This window comes from Ranitomeya imitator, chromosome 7, assembly GCF_032444005.1.
Source record: "Ranitomeya imitator isolate aRanImi1 chromosome 7, aRanImi1.pri, whole genome shotgun sequence".
Lineage (NCBI taxonomy): Eukaryota > Metazoa > Chordata > Amphibia > Anura > Dendrobatidae > Ranitomeya > Ranitomeya imitator.
This window is the reverse complement of record NC_091288.1, coordinates 185,125,472-185,140,738: the sequence shown is the minus strand read 5'-3', so window position 1 is coordinate 185,140,738 and position 15,267 is coordinate 185,125,472. Positions and strand designations below refer to the sequence as shown.

Genomic DNA, 15,267 nt, shown 5'->3' with positions numbered 1-15,267 from the left:
TCACAGATCGCTACCGATATCGTTCAGTGTGAAGGTACCTTTCGTCTATGTTCACATGTTGCATTTTTTTTAATGCAAATTTAAAGCTGCATTCAAGCTGCTTATAAAAAGCAGTTTTTGCTGTGTTTTGTTGTCTTTCGTGCATGTTGATAAAGTTTAGTGCCCCTCCACCTCCCCAAAAAAGTCTGATTTAACTCTTAAGGTTTTTGCACCAAAAACTGCTACTTGCGATTTCTGCTGCGTTTTTAAAAAGTGCAGCATGTCACTTTCATCATTTTTTATGCCTTTTTTTTTTTTTTTTAAACAAAGGCATAAAAACCGCTGAAAGTGACATAGTAACATAGTTAGTAAGGCCGAAAAAATACATTTGTCCATCCAGTTCAGCCTATATTCCATCATAATAAATCCCCAGATTTACGTCCTTCTACAGAACCTAATAATTGTATGATACAATATTGTTCTGCTCCAGGAAGACATCCATGCCTCTCTTGAACCCCTCGACTGAGTTCGCCATCACCACCTCCTCAGGCAAGCAATTCCAGATTCTCACTGCCCTAACAGTAAAGAATCCTCTTCTATGTTGGTGGAAAAACCTTCTCTCCTCCAGACGCAAAGAATGCCCCCTTGTGCCCGTCACCTTCCTTGGTATAAACAAATCCTCAGCGAGATATTTGTATTGTCCCCTTATATACTTATACATGGTTATTAGATCGCCCCTCAGTCGTCTTTTTTCTAGACTAAATAATCCTAATTTTGCTAATCTATCTAGGTATTGTAGTTCTCCCATCCCCTCTATTAATTTTGTTGCCCTCCTTTGTTCTCTCTCTAGTTCCATTATATCCTTCCTGAGCACCGGTGTCCAAAACTGGACACAGTACTCCATGTGCGGTCTAACTAGGGATTTGTACAGAGGCAGTATAATGCTCTCATCATGTGTATCCAGACCTCTTTTAATGCACCCCATGATCCTGTTTGCCTTGGCAGCTGCTGCCTGGCACTGGCTGCTCCAGGTAAGTTTATCATTAACTAGGATCCCCAAATCCTTCTCCCTGTCAGATTTACCCAGTGGTTTCCCATTCAGTGTGTAATGGTGATATTGATTCCTTCTTCCCATGTGTATAACCTTACATTTATCATTGTTAAACCTCATCTGCCACCTTTCAGCCCAAGTTTCCAACCTATCCAGATCCATCTGTAGCAGAATACTATCTTCTCTTGTATTAACTGCTTTACATAGTTTTGTATCATCTGCAAATATCGATATTTTACTGTGTAAACCTTCTACCAGATCATTAATGAATATGTTGAAGAGAACAGGTCCCAATACCGACCCCTGCGGTACCCCACTGGTCACAGCGACCCAGTTAGAGACTATACCATTTATAACCACTCTCTGCTTTCTATCACTAAGCCAGTTACTAACCCATTTACATACATTTTCCCCCAGACCAAGCATTCTCATTTTGTGTACCAACCTCTTGTGCGGCACGGTATCAAACGCTTTGGAAAAATCGAGATATACCATGTCCAATGACTCACCGTTGTCCAGCCTATAGCTTACCTCTTCATAAAAACTGATTAGATTGGTTTGACAGGAGAGATTTCTCATAAACCCATGCTGATATGGAGTTAAACAGTTATTCTCATTGAGATAATCCAGAATAACATCCCTCAGAAACCCTTCAAATATTTTACCAACAATAGAGGTTAGACTTACTGGCCTATAATTTCCAGGTTCACTTTTAGAGCCCTTTTTGAATATTTTCACCACATTTGCTATGCGCCAGTCCTGCGGAACAGACCCCGTCGCTATAGAGTCCCTAAAAATAAGAAATAATGGTTTATCTATTACATTACTTAGTTCTCTTAGTACTCGTGGGTGTATGCCATCCGGACCCGGAGATTTATCGATTTTAATCTTATTTAGCCGGTTTCGCACCTCTTCTTGGGTTAGATTGGTGACCCTTAATATAGGGTTTTCATTGTTTCTTGGGATTTCACCTAGCATTTCATTTTCCACTGTGAATACCGTGGAGAAGAAGGTGTTTAATATGTTAGCTTTTTCCTCGTCATCTACAACCATTCTTTCCTCACTATTTTTTAAGGGGCCTACATTTTCAGTTTTTATTCTTGTACTATTGATATAGTTGAAGAACAGTTTGGGATTAGTTTTACTCTCCTTAGCAATGTGCTTCTCTGTTTCCTTTTTGGCAGCTTTAATTAGTTTTTTAGATAAAGTATTTTTCTCCCTATAGTTTTTTAGAGCTTCAATGGTGCCATCCTGCTTTAGTAGTGCAAATGCTTTCTTTTTACTGTTAATTGCCTGTCTTACTTCTTTGTTTAGCCACATTGGGTTTTTCCTATTTCTAGTCCTTTTATTCCCACAAGGTATAAACCGCTTACAGTGCCTATTTAGGATGTTCTTAAACATTTTCCATTTAATATCTGTATTCTTATTTCTGAGGATATTGTCCCAGTCTACCAGATTAAGGGCATCTCTAAGCTGGTCAAACTTTGCCTTCCTAAAGTTCAGTGTTTTTGTGACTCCCTGACAAGTCCCCCTATTGAAAGACGGGTGAAACTGTACAATATTGTGGTCGCTATTTCCTAGATGCCCGACCACCTGCAGATTTGTTATTCTGTCAGGTCTATTAGATAGTATTAGGTCTAAAAGTGCTGCTCCTCTGGTTGGATTCTGCACCAATTGTGAAAGATAATTTTTCTTGGTTATTAGCAGAAACCTGTTGCCTTTATGGGTTTCACAGGTTTCTGTTTCCCAGTTAATATCCGGGTAGTTAAAGTCCCCCATAACCAGGACCTCATTATGGGTTGCAGCTTCATCTATCTGCTTTAGAAGTAGACTTTCCATGATTTCTGTTATATTTGGGGGTTTGTAACAGACCCCAATGAGAATTTTGTTACCATTTTTCCCTCCATGAATTTCGACCCATATGGACTCGACATCCTCATTCCCTTCGCTAATATCCTCCCTTAAAGTGGACTTTAGACAAGACTTTACATAGAGATAAACCCCTCCTCCTCTCCGATTTTTACGATCCTTTCTAAACAGACTGTAACCCTGTAAGTTAACTGCCCAGTCATAGCTTTCATCTAACCATGTCTCGGTTATTCCCACTATGTCAAAGTTACCTGTAGATATTTCTGCTTCTAGTTCTTCCATCTTGTTTGTCAGGCTTCTGGCGTTTGTGAGCATGCAGTTTAGAGGATTTTGTTTTGTTCCAATCTCCTCGCTGTGGATTGTTTTAGAAATGTTCTTACCTCCCTTCTGAGTATGTTTTCCTGGGTCTTCTTTGATCGAGTCTAATGTTTTTCTTCCCGTCCCCTCTTCTTCTAGTTTAACGCCCTCCTAATGAGTGTAGCGAGTCTTCTGCCGAATGTGTGTTTCCCAGGTTTGTTGAGGTGTAGTCCGTCTCTGGCGAGGAGTCCATCATACAAGTAATTCACACCGTGGTCCAGTTGCAGTTTTTAAAAACACAGTAGTTTTCCAAATCAGTCAGGGAAATAAAACCAAAGTGTGTGCATGAGATTTCTGAAATCTCATACACATTCCCGATTCTGTAAAACGCAGCTTACAACTTGCATAAAAAAGCAGCAAAAAACAGTGCAAAAATACAACACATGAACACAGTCTTATTAGTAATGTTTTAGGGTAAGTTCACACTTGGTGCTTTTGCTGCGTTTTTTTTTTATTTGCTGCTTTTTTATGCTAATTTTCAGCTGCTTTTTGCAGTACCAGCAAAGCCTATGAGATTTCAGAAATCTCATGCACACACATTGTTTTTTTGTGTGATCAGCATTTTGTGCTTTTTTTGGCATAGAGCATGTCACTTCTTTCAGCGTTTTTCACCCATTGACTGAATGGATGGTGAAAAAAAGCGCTGCAAATATGCAGGTTGACTTTTTTTGCAGCGTATTTGCTGCAGAAAAGTCAAGGACAGCCGGATGTGACCTCACACTCGGTTCTGCTATCTCTAGATGGCAGGCTGCATGATGTGTCCATGCAGCCTGTCATCCAGCAGAGCGGGCCCGACATTGCAGTGTTTGGCTAGGGTCACATTGCGTTAGGGCAGTCCGTTTAGCGCATAGCGCTACGGACTGCGCTAAAGCAATGTCCCAAAAGGGAACGCTGCAAGCAGCGTTCGTGGTCCGTCACTCAAATGACGGCACATCGCTAGCGCATGTGGGCGTGCGCTAGCGATGCATTCGCCATTACAAACAATGGCGGCGTTAACGGACTACGTTACACCGTGTTATGCCACGGTGTAACGTAGTCCGTTAAACGGGTTCACATAACGTGATGTGAACTTAGCCTTTGACACGCTGTCATGTGCATGACAACGCAGCAAACACCGCTTCTGATCGGCGGTGAAATCGTCCCCGCAGGTCAGTGAGCCGCAGTTCCCACAGTGTCAGGAGCCAGCAGCACGACAGGGAGTCGGAGAATTATTTCAGTCCCTCCCCTTATGAAAAAATGGACCCTCAATGAAAATATGTCTACTACAATGGTGAGACCAAACCATTTTTTATCTTGAGCACTGGTATGCACGAGCACTTTATACACGTGGTTTTCTTTGTGTCTTTTTTGCCCATGATTTTAGTGTTGTATAAAAAGTTATGTTTTAATAATAAGGGAGACTCTCCTAGCTAAACTCAGTTATGCCATACAAATTCATCAGATTAAGAGAGCTGCTGTAAAAATACAGCAGGTGTATGGGCTGTACGGTCTGGTTCCAGGTGCACGGCGCAGTCCTCATATTGAAGCTGGCCCGTGCTGGCCGTACACCTGATAAGCCCCCACAATGCACTGGACCGGAACTGATGTCCGTCTGCGCGTCATACTATGAGGAGGAGGCGGGAATTTTAACATAGGTGGCGAAAAAAGAAGGAATGATGACGCCCAGCGGGGCGTGATAAGAGCAGCGAGGGGGAGAGATTGGAGACCCGGAGAATACCCGTCCCATTCTACGCCGTAACCTGGAGCCTCATTATCAGGGGAATATGTCAGTTAAATTATTTTTCTAAAGCTTTATAGTGCAGTTTTAGATCAGAGGGGTTGTTAGGGATGAGCTAGCAAGGTGCAGGGACAGGTAGTGATGGCTACTTGCGGACATGTGCGGCACTTGCAGTTTTGCACTTGTGGTGAGACAAAAAAACACTGCTAACCGGATCGTGACAAGTGCCACACATGTCCGCAAGTCCCATACTGAATGAATGAGGCCGAACACAGTGTTGCCGTAAGTGATCCGTTACGTGGCAGATGCAGAAAAACTGCCGGATCATCCGCAAATGGCAAAAATTGCTGATGTCAAAGTAGCCTAAGTCACCATCGACAGTATCTGCATTAGTCATACCAATTGGGGAGGCAGCACGAAAAGTGCCTAGGGCAGCATAAAGTCTAAATACTGCCCTGGGTCAGAATTGTAAAAATTGTTCCGGTCATTAACATGCAAACCACCCTTGGGGCTTAAGGGGTTAAAGCATGTTAGGCTGTTTTACTGGGAGAGCCGCTACCAGGTGAAATTGAAATATGTTCCTTGCAGCCACTCGCTTAAAGTCCTTGAGGTGGTGCATGAGAGACTGCTTGACCCTCACATGGAGGATACTACTAGATGAGGTTTTGTCTGCCACTGCAGAATACCTTCATGAACCTGGACATTCTTTCAATCCCCTGATGAACCCCCATAACGGGGAGGGAAACGCGTCGGGAGGAAAAAAGGAAGCATAAGATGATACATTATCCAGGGTGGCTATATTTTCCAATGGGCTTCATTTAAACAGGCTCAAACTTGGGAACTGCCCTTGTCAGGGTGGGAGACTTATACACGGGGCACGACAGGGGAGATAGGCTCCAACCCCCACCCCCTCCCCTTCGTCTCCCCCTTGAGGGGAAAAGGTTTACTTGTCTCTCCCCTACGCCGTGCTCTGAAAAAGCACAGAAATCTATAAGAAGGAGAGAAACGGCGTTTGGTGAGATCAAACTATTTTTTGTCTAGTGCACTGGTACGCATGAGCACCTAACTATAATTTTAAACATAAGATATTGTTTTAGAAGTATACATATTAAATGTTAAGTTTTAGAATTTAGTGGCTGGCTTTGCTGTTTTGTGAGGTGACTGCTACAGTCCTCTGCGTCTCCTGAAGAATAAAATCCAGCAGCTGCAAGGAGAATATAATTTCATCAAGAGCAGTGATTGATGGTATAGATGGTGATTGGAGCTTAGTAGCTTTCATTTTGATGAAGGAATGATGAGTTGTTTCCTTATCTCTTGGCTTTTTTATTATTGCAGAGCATCCTCAATTTACACAAAGGGGATAATGTGCTGTCAACAACGATTGTTTTTATTTTCATATAAAATATGCGACCAGTGACAAATGTTTTATTTGATGTTTCCTCTGGCCAACGATTGGGAATGAACATTAGCACAATTGATTCTTTGTGAAATCATCACATCATGTAAATTAAACCTTTAGTTAATTATAGCACTTTGCTACACACTTTTCAATTTCTATGTATTTTTTTTATTTTTACTTTTTATATTTAGATTGATATAAGTATTAAGGTTATTTGACTCAAAAATCACATCAGTTATATTTTTGACAGATGGTTGTACCAGCGGCTCCAAAATCCAAAAAAGCATTGCACAAGACCCATATGAAGAACATGCTAACATCTCAGACATGGATCCTTTTAAAGTACAATGTCCTAATTCATCACAGACTGTTAAACAAAATAAAAGTCACAGAAGAAGTGTGGAAAATAAAAAAGGTCCCACAAGGAAGAAGCCATTTTCATGTTCAGAATGTGGGAAATGTTTCATCCTAAAATCAACTCTTGTTACACATGAGAGAGTTCACACAGGAGAGAAGCCATTTTCATGTTCGGAATGTGGGAAATGTTTTACAAAGAAATCACAACTTGTTAGACATGAGAGAGTTCACACAGGAGAGAAGCCATTTTCATGTTCGGAATGTGGGAAATGTTTTAAAAGTAAATTTGCTCTTGTTACACATGAGAGAATTCACACAGGAGAAAAGCCATTTTCATGCTCAGAATGTGGAAAATGTTTTCAATATAAATCTGCTCTTGTTTCACATGAGAGAATTCACACAGGAGAAAAGCTATTTTCATGTTTGGAATGTGGAAAAAGTTTTACAAACAAATCACACCTTGTTACACATGAGAGAGTTCACACAGGAGAGAAGCCATTTTCATGTTCGGAATGTGGGAAATGTTTTTCAGATAAATCAACTCTTGCTAAACATGTGAGAATTCACACAGGAGAGAATCCATTTTCATGCTCAGAATGTAGAAAATGTTTTAAAGACAAACTACATCTAATTACACATGAGAGAGTTCACACAGGAGAGAAGCCATTTTCATGTTCGGAATGTGGGAAATGTTTTTCAGATAAATCAACTCTTGTTAAACATGTGAGAATTCACACAGGAGAGAATCCATTTTCATGCTCAGAATGTAGAAAATGTTTTAAAGACAAACTACATCTAATTACACATGAGAGAGTTCACACAGGAGAGAAGCCATTTTCATGTTCGGAATGTGGGAAATGTTTTTCAGATAAATCAACTCTTGTTAAACATGTGAGAATTCACACAGGAGTGAAGCCATTTTCATGTTCAGAATGTGGGAAATGTTTCATCCTAAAATCAACTCTTGTTACACATGAGAGAGTTCACACAGGAGAGAAGCCATTTTCATGTTCGGAATGTGGGAAATGTTTTACAAAGAAATCACAACTTGTTACACATGAGAGAGTTCACACAGGAGAGACGCCATTTTCATGTTCGGAATGTGGGAAATGTTTTACAAAGAAATCACAACTTGTTAGACATGAGAGAGTTCACACAGGAGAGAAGCCATTTTCATGTTCGGAATGTGGGAAATGTTTTAAAAGTAAATTTGCTCTTGTTACACATGAGAGAATTCACACAGGAGAGAAGCCATTTTCATGTTCGGAATGTGGGATATGTTTTAAAAGTAAATCTGCTCTTGTTACACATGAGAGAGTTCACACAGGAGAGAAACCATTTTCATGTTCAGAATGTGGGAAATGTTTTTCAGAAAAATCAAAACTTGTTATACATGTGAGAATTCACACAGGAGAGAAGCCATTTTCATGTTCAGAATGTGGGAAATGTTTTAAAAGTAAACCTGCTCTTGCTATACATGAGAGAGTTCACACAGGAGAGAAGCCATTTTTATGTTCGGAATGTGGGAAATGTTTTTCAGATTATTCACATCTTGTTAGACATGTGAGAATGCACACAGAGAAGCCATTTTCATGTTCGGAATGTGGGAAATGTTTTACAAATAAATCACAACTTGTTAGACATGAGAGAGTTCACACAGGAGAGAAGCCATTTTCATGTTCGGAATGTGGGAAATGTTTTAAAAGTAAATTTGCTCTTGTTACACATGAGAGAGTTCACACTGGAGAGAAGCCATTTTCATGTTCGGAATGTGGGATATGTTTTAAAAGTAAATCTGCTCTTGTTACACATGAGAGAGTTCACACAGGAGAGAAGCCATTTTCATGTTCGGAATGTGGGAAATGTTTTACAAAGAAATCACAACTTGTTAGACATGAGAGAGTTCACACAGGAGAGAAGCCATTTTCATGTTCGGAATGTGGGAAATGTTTTAAAAGTAAATTTGCTCTTGTTACACATGAGAGAATTCACACAGGAGAGAAACCATTTTCATGTTCGGAATGTGGGAAATGTTTTTCAAAAAAATCAAAACTTGTTATACATGTGAGAATTCACACAGGAGAGAAGCCATTTTCATGTTCAGAATGTGGGAAATGTTTAAAAAGTAAACCTGCTCTTGTTATACATGAGAGAGTTCACACAGGAGAGAAGCCATTTTTATGTTCGGAATGTGGGAAATGTTTTTCAGATAAATCACATCTTGTTAGACATGTGAGAATGCACACAAAGCCATTTTCATGCTCAGAATGTGGGAAATGTTTTGCTCAAAAACCACATCTCGTTGCACATGAGGGAATTCACACAGGAGAGAAGCCATTTTATGTCCTGAATGTGGGATTTTTTTTAATTTAAAGTATGAACTTGTTAGACATGAGATAACTCACATTGGGGAAGAAGGCATTGTAATCCATTAGTGACCAAACCTAATTTCTCTAGTAACCACCACGACAGCACACCTGGAGGATGTTACCCCTTTCCCTTTTGTCCCTACTAGGGATGAAGAGGTCATCCCAGGTGTACTGTGCCGGCAGCGGTCACCAGGGGGGAAAGAAATTTTTACGCCGGGCAGCTGGAGAGCAGACTTACCTCTGTTCCCCGAGTGCTGCTCCCGTCTCCTCCGGACTCAGGACTTTCGCCACCAGTCCGCACCTACAGGGCAAGGTCTGGGCGGCATTCTTCGGCTGGAGGCCTCTCTGAGCTCCAAAAAGTGACATCAGACGCCGTCCGGCTTCAGTATTCAGGAAGCTCGTTTGCGTTCCACGCTGGAACGCATGTTAGACAGCGTGGATGTCGGCGGCCTCCCTCCCCCAACATCCGGACATTGGAGGAGGAGGTCCTCTCACAGGAGGACAGGTGCTGTGTTCGGTCGCCTATTTATGAGCCCCGGACAAGAAGACATCTCAGGTAAGACCACTGTGTGGTGAAAATCATGGAGACGTCTGCCTCACGCTCTGCTCTTGCAGATCCCAGCACCATCCCGGCCCCAGTAAGTAATCTGGCCCAGGGTGTCCACTCCCAGATGCGGGTTGCAATCTTATGATTCCTTCTCCCCTTTATTTCAGGGGGACAAGGAACCCGCATCAGGAAGCAGATCCAAAACTGCACGCAAATGCGCTGTCTGTACAAAAAAACTGTCCCCTTCATACAAGAAGACGTGCAAAGAGTGCACAGAAAAATTTGTTAGAGAAGAGCAGCCATCTCTAATGGAAGAGATTAAAGGCTTGATCCAGCATGAGATCAGAAGCTCTCTGGCCACACTCTCCCAACCCACACCCTCCCCCAGTACTCCGGAGGCTAAGAAAAGAAAGCTTAATCCAGAGGATGAAAGGTATGAGGAATCTCAGGGGGAGATGTCGGATGAACCTCCAGAGGAAGGTGAAATATCCTTAGACTCAGAGGCTTCTCAGCAGGAGAGATACTACTTCTCCAGTGACATAGAAGAACTCACAGCAGTGAGGAAGACTATGGAGATTGAAGAAAAGAAGACGGCTCAGTCAGTACAAGATGAGATGTTTGGGGGTCTTCGTTCTAAGAAGAAACAGGTATTTCCCATTCACAAAATATCCGTGATTTAGTTCTAGAAGAATGGGAAAGTCCGGAAAAGAGGTTGACCACCCCAGCAGAAATTAAGGATCGGTTTCCGGTAGATGACGAAACTGCTTCATGCTGGTCGGAGATTCCTAAGGTGGATATCCAGATCGCTAGGGTAGCTAAGAAAACCACGCTGCCATTTGAAGATGCCTCCCAGTTGAAGGACCCTCTGGAGCGTAAGATGGATGGGCTACTAAGAAAATCATGGGAGACGTCCGCATCCTTAACATCAATTCGGTATCTACCTTTTTGGCTAGATCAATGCACCGCTGGCTGGGTCAACTAGAAGAACACCTGTCTTCACTCCCAGAGAGGAGATCCTAGCCTCTCTACCTATCTTCCAGAAAGTGACAGGATTTCTAGCGAATGCCTCGGCTGAGTCCGTGAGGGTGGCAGCAAGGTCATCAGGGTTGTCAAATTACGTAAGACGAGCACTCTGGCTGAAATCCTGGTCTGGGGACATGACCTCGAAGATGAGGCTCTGTTCTATTCCTTTTAAAGGGAATTATATGTTTGGGCCTGCCCTGGATGATCTACTGGAGAAGGCTTCAGACAAAAAGAAGACATTGCCAGACCCTAGAAACCCTAGGAAAAGACCCTTTCGCTCTCAACAAGAGCATACTCCTCAATACAGAGGCAAGGGTAAGTCGGGGCGTTGGAGCTACCCAAAAGGAGGGAGAGACAAATCTGTTTCCCAACCCCAAAGTCAAATAAAACAATGACGCCACCAGGGTAGGGGGTCGTATCTCAAACTTCCTCCCATACTGGCAGGCAATCTGCTCAAACCAATGGACTTTAACATCAGTCAGAGACGGAATAAAAATAGAGTTGATATCATATCCTGAAAAGATGTCAAGAACAACATCTTTAGCTAGACCAAAGCTACAATCCATATTGATAGCGGGAGTACAAGATCTTTTAGACAACAAGGTGATCTCCTCAGTCCCGGAGAACAAGAAGAACAGAGGACATTATTCAAATTTGTTTCTAATAAAGAAACCAAATAGGTAACATCGAATAATAATCAATCTAAAACCTCTGAATCATTATGTCGCCTACAAAAGGTTCAAGATGGAATCAGCAAGGTCTACAGTACCCCTCATAGGACAAGATTTCGTCATGGTGACGATAGATCTACAGGACGCGTATTACCATGTCCCAATCCATCCGACTTATCCAAAATTCCTGAGATTTGCAGTTGCCAGGGGAAAAGACACAGACCATTTTCAATTCAATGTCCTCCCGTTTGGGCTATCCTCAGCCCCAAGGATCTTCACAAAGATCATGTCCGAAGTAATGGCCTACATCAGAGGTCAACAAATATGCATAATTCCATACCTCGACGACCTACTGATAGTGGCCCCCTCAGTTCCCACTCTTCAAGGACACCTTCAAAAGGTAGTCCAGATCTTATCGTCCCTAGGCTGGATAGTGAACCACAAGAAATCGGATATGGTTCCATCAACAACAAAGGTCTTTTTAGGGGTCCTACTGGATTCTCGCAGCCAAACATCTTTTTTACCAGAACAAAAACGGACCTTGCTTACAGCAAAGATCAGAACGTTGCGGGACAAGAAGATAATTTTTCTAAGATGGGCCATGTCGGTTCTCGGGACCATGTCATCATGCATCCAGATGGTGTCATGGGCACAAGCCCACACCAGAGTACTCCAGACTCATATTCTGTCAAACTGGGACGGATCCCCAGATTCTCTGGACAAAAAGGTCAGAATACCACCGCACGTAAAGTCATCTTTGACGTGGTAGCTACAAAAGGAAAACCTACTCAAAGGAGTTCACTGGTCGCAGGATCCAGCAATCTCTATAACAGTAGATGCCAGCGAAAGAGGTTGGGGAGCTATGGTAGCCCAACACATATTTCAGGGGGACTGGCCAAACGAGATAGGCCAACGATCCTCGAATTTCAGAGAATTAAAAGCTGTGGAGGAAGTCCTCAAAGCAGCAGTAACTCGTTCAGAATTCCCATATCAAGATGTACTCGGACAACAGTTGCCCATCTTCGCCATCAGGGAAGTACAAGACATGAGGATCTAAAGGCCATATCAGCCAGAATATTTTCCTGGGCAGAAGAACATGTTCTCTCACTTTCTGCCCTGCACATAAGAGGGGAAATAAATATACAGGCCGACTTCCTGAGCAGAGAAAGGATCCATCCCAGAGAATGGGGTCTGGACCCAGAGACTTTTCAGATTTTGGTCAGAAAGGGGGGGCAGCCGGAAGTGGACCTGTTCGCGAACGCTCAGAACACAAAGGTGGACCAATTTTTTTCGCTAGATCCAACCAATCCGGGGCTAGGAGTAGACGCATTGGCCCAACCATGGACATTCTCTCTGGCCTATGCTTTTCCTCCATTACCAATTCTACCAAGGGTCCTACAGAAGATAAGGACAGAAAGGGTCAGTGTAATCTTAGTGGCTCCATTTTGGCCCAAAAGAAGTTGGTTTAGGGCCTTCATCAACCTAAAAGTAGATGGACCAATGGCACTACCTCCGATCAAGAACCTCCTCTATCAGGGGCCAATACTTCATCCAGACCCCGAGAGATTACACCTGAATGCCTGGCTTCTGAATTCTCAATTCTGAGGACCAGAGGACTATCAAAGAATGTCATTAGTACGCTACAGAAAAGCCGGAAGACAGTTACCAATTCCATTTATCAGAAAATATGGAAAACATCACATGGAGTGCTCCTGAACGGCCCAACCCAGACAGGCCGAACTTAGCCAGAATCCTGGATTTTTTACAAGATGGACTAGAAAAGGGTCTCAAACCCAGCACCCTCAAGGTACAGGTGGCGGCACTGAGCTCGCATTTTGACCAGCCTTTAGCCGAACACAGATGGATAAGAAGATTTATGACGGCAGCATCCCGCATATCTCCAAGATCCATAAATATAGTCCCATCTGGGACCTCAATATAGTCCTGAAGGGACTTACACTTCCACCTTTTGAACCCTTGTCTTCAATAGCAATGGATAGACTCGCCTGGAAAACCACCTTCCTGATAGCTATAACTACTGCCAGGAGAGTAGGTGAACTACAGGCCCTGTCAATCAATGAACCCTACATGAGGATTCTACAAGATAGACTTATTCTGCGATGAGATCCATCCTTTCTCCCAAAAGTCGTCTCTGACTTCCATAAGTCGCAGGAGATAATTCTCCCTTCCTTTTATCAGAAACCAAAAAATGAGGAAGAACAACAGTTCCATACTTTAGATGTTCGAAGAACAATACTTTATTACCTTCAAGTTTCAGACAAAATTAGGAAGGATCAGAATTTGTTTATCCATCTTCACGGGCAGAATAAAGGAAAGAAGACTTCCAAATCTAAAATTGCCAATTGGATCAAGAGAGCAATCTTGGAGGCCTATCTGATCCAAGGCCTTCCACCGCCAGAAAAAATCACAGCTCATTCTACCAGAACAACAGCTGTCTCCTGGGCCGAGAAAGCCAGTGCTTCCATTGAGCAAATTTGCAGAGCTGCTACATGGTCCTCGGTTCATACATTTTCCAAACATTACAGGCTAGACCTGATGTCAAAGGAGGACTTGGCCTTCGGAGAAAAACTCCTTGGGGCTATAGTCCCTCCCTAAGAGATTACTCTTGGGTACTGCTCCAGGTGTGCTGTCGTGGTGGTTACTAGAGAAAATAGAATTATTCTTACCATTAATTCGGTTTCTAGTAACTCACCACGACAGCAGGAGTAATCCCTCCCTTTGCTTGATATACGTTCTGAAAAGAATAAATATAATTTGAAGCATTCCTTCTCCTGTGGTCCTTTATAACAACACTGAGGGGGAGGATGAGGGAGGGGTTATTTAACCTCTTGTCATTTCCTGTCCCTATTAAGAAAGGGATAACATCCTCCAGGTGTGCTGTCGTGGTGAGTACTAGAAACCGAATTAACGGTAAGAATAATTCTATTTTTTGAAATTCGACGTGTCACTTTCTGCAGTAATGATGGAATGTCTCATATTCAAGTAATTCTGAAAATATTTTTTTCCTTATGTGTTGTGCTTTATTTTTGTAATAAATGTAATAAATAAAAATATGCAATATTCCAGCTTTGAATGTTGTGATGCAGCGGTAGCACCGTACGCAGTGAAACGGCAGTGACCCAAGCAAGTTCAGACAAAACGTTCCTTTATTGTGTTACTTCACACAGTCCATTAGAAATACACAATACACGGCTTCTTCACCCAGACCATTGGAAACACACAGTACATGTCTCCTACACACAGTCCATTAGAAATACATAGTATACGACTTTAGTTTGCAGTCCCTAATCAGGCCAGACTTCCCTTTGTCCAGTTTCCGTGGGCAACCGCACGCCAGTACCAAGACTCTTTACTCACGCTGTGCACCGCATGCTTGATTGTCCGGATTGCAGCCGAGTAAACAGAATACAGCTAGAGATGTGTCAGTCTCTTTTTTTCGCCACGACAGCACCCACTGAGAGGGGTCCACCCCTTGGAACAGGAAACCTACAGAGAGATAAAAAGGGGCAGCTCCCCTTGCTCCTCAGTTGGTTTCCTTGTTCCTAGAAGGGAACCTGTGGAGAGAAGAGGATGCCAGGGCTGGATTGCCCCCTGTGCAGTTTCGTTAAGAGCGGCAGGGGCTTCGGTGCCAGAGGCAGCGTCTGGGGAGATTCTGTTTCAGTTCCCTTCTCGTCTGATATACGTGAGGCAGAACCCAGGTTTGGCCGTCCTGGCTCACGCAAGGAGGTATGGTGCTGCCAGAGGATATTTCCAAGGGGCACAGTCCTCTTGACTGGAAAAGCCACCAGGAGTCGCAGGGGAGACGCAGCGCAATGGCCGCCCTACCTGAGCAGGTTTGTGGGAGCCGCATATCATCTGGTCGCGGCTCCTGGTCCAGCTGATCAGGGTGCTGCCGCAAGCGTGTTTC

General features: G+C 43.0%; 1 pseudogene; it reads left to right on the top strand.

Annotated features, from left to right (window-relative positions):
• The window catches only part of LOC138645803 (zinc finger protein 850-like), a 190,147-nt pseudogene extending 175,722 nt beyond the window's left edge, over nucleotides 1–14,425 (top strand).
• Nucleotides 14,426–15,267: the final 842 nt, after the last annotated feature.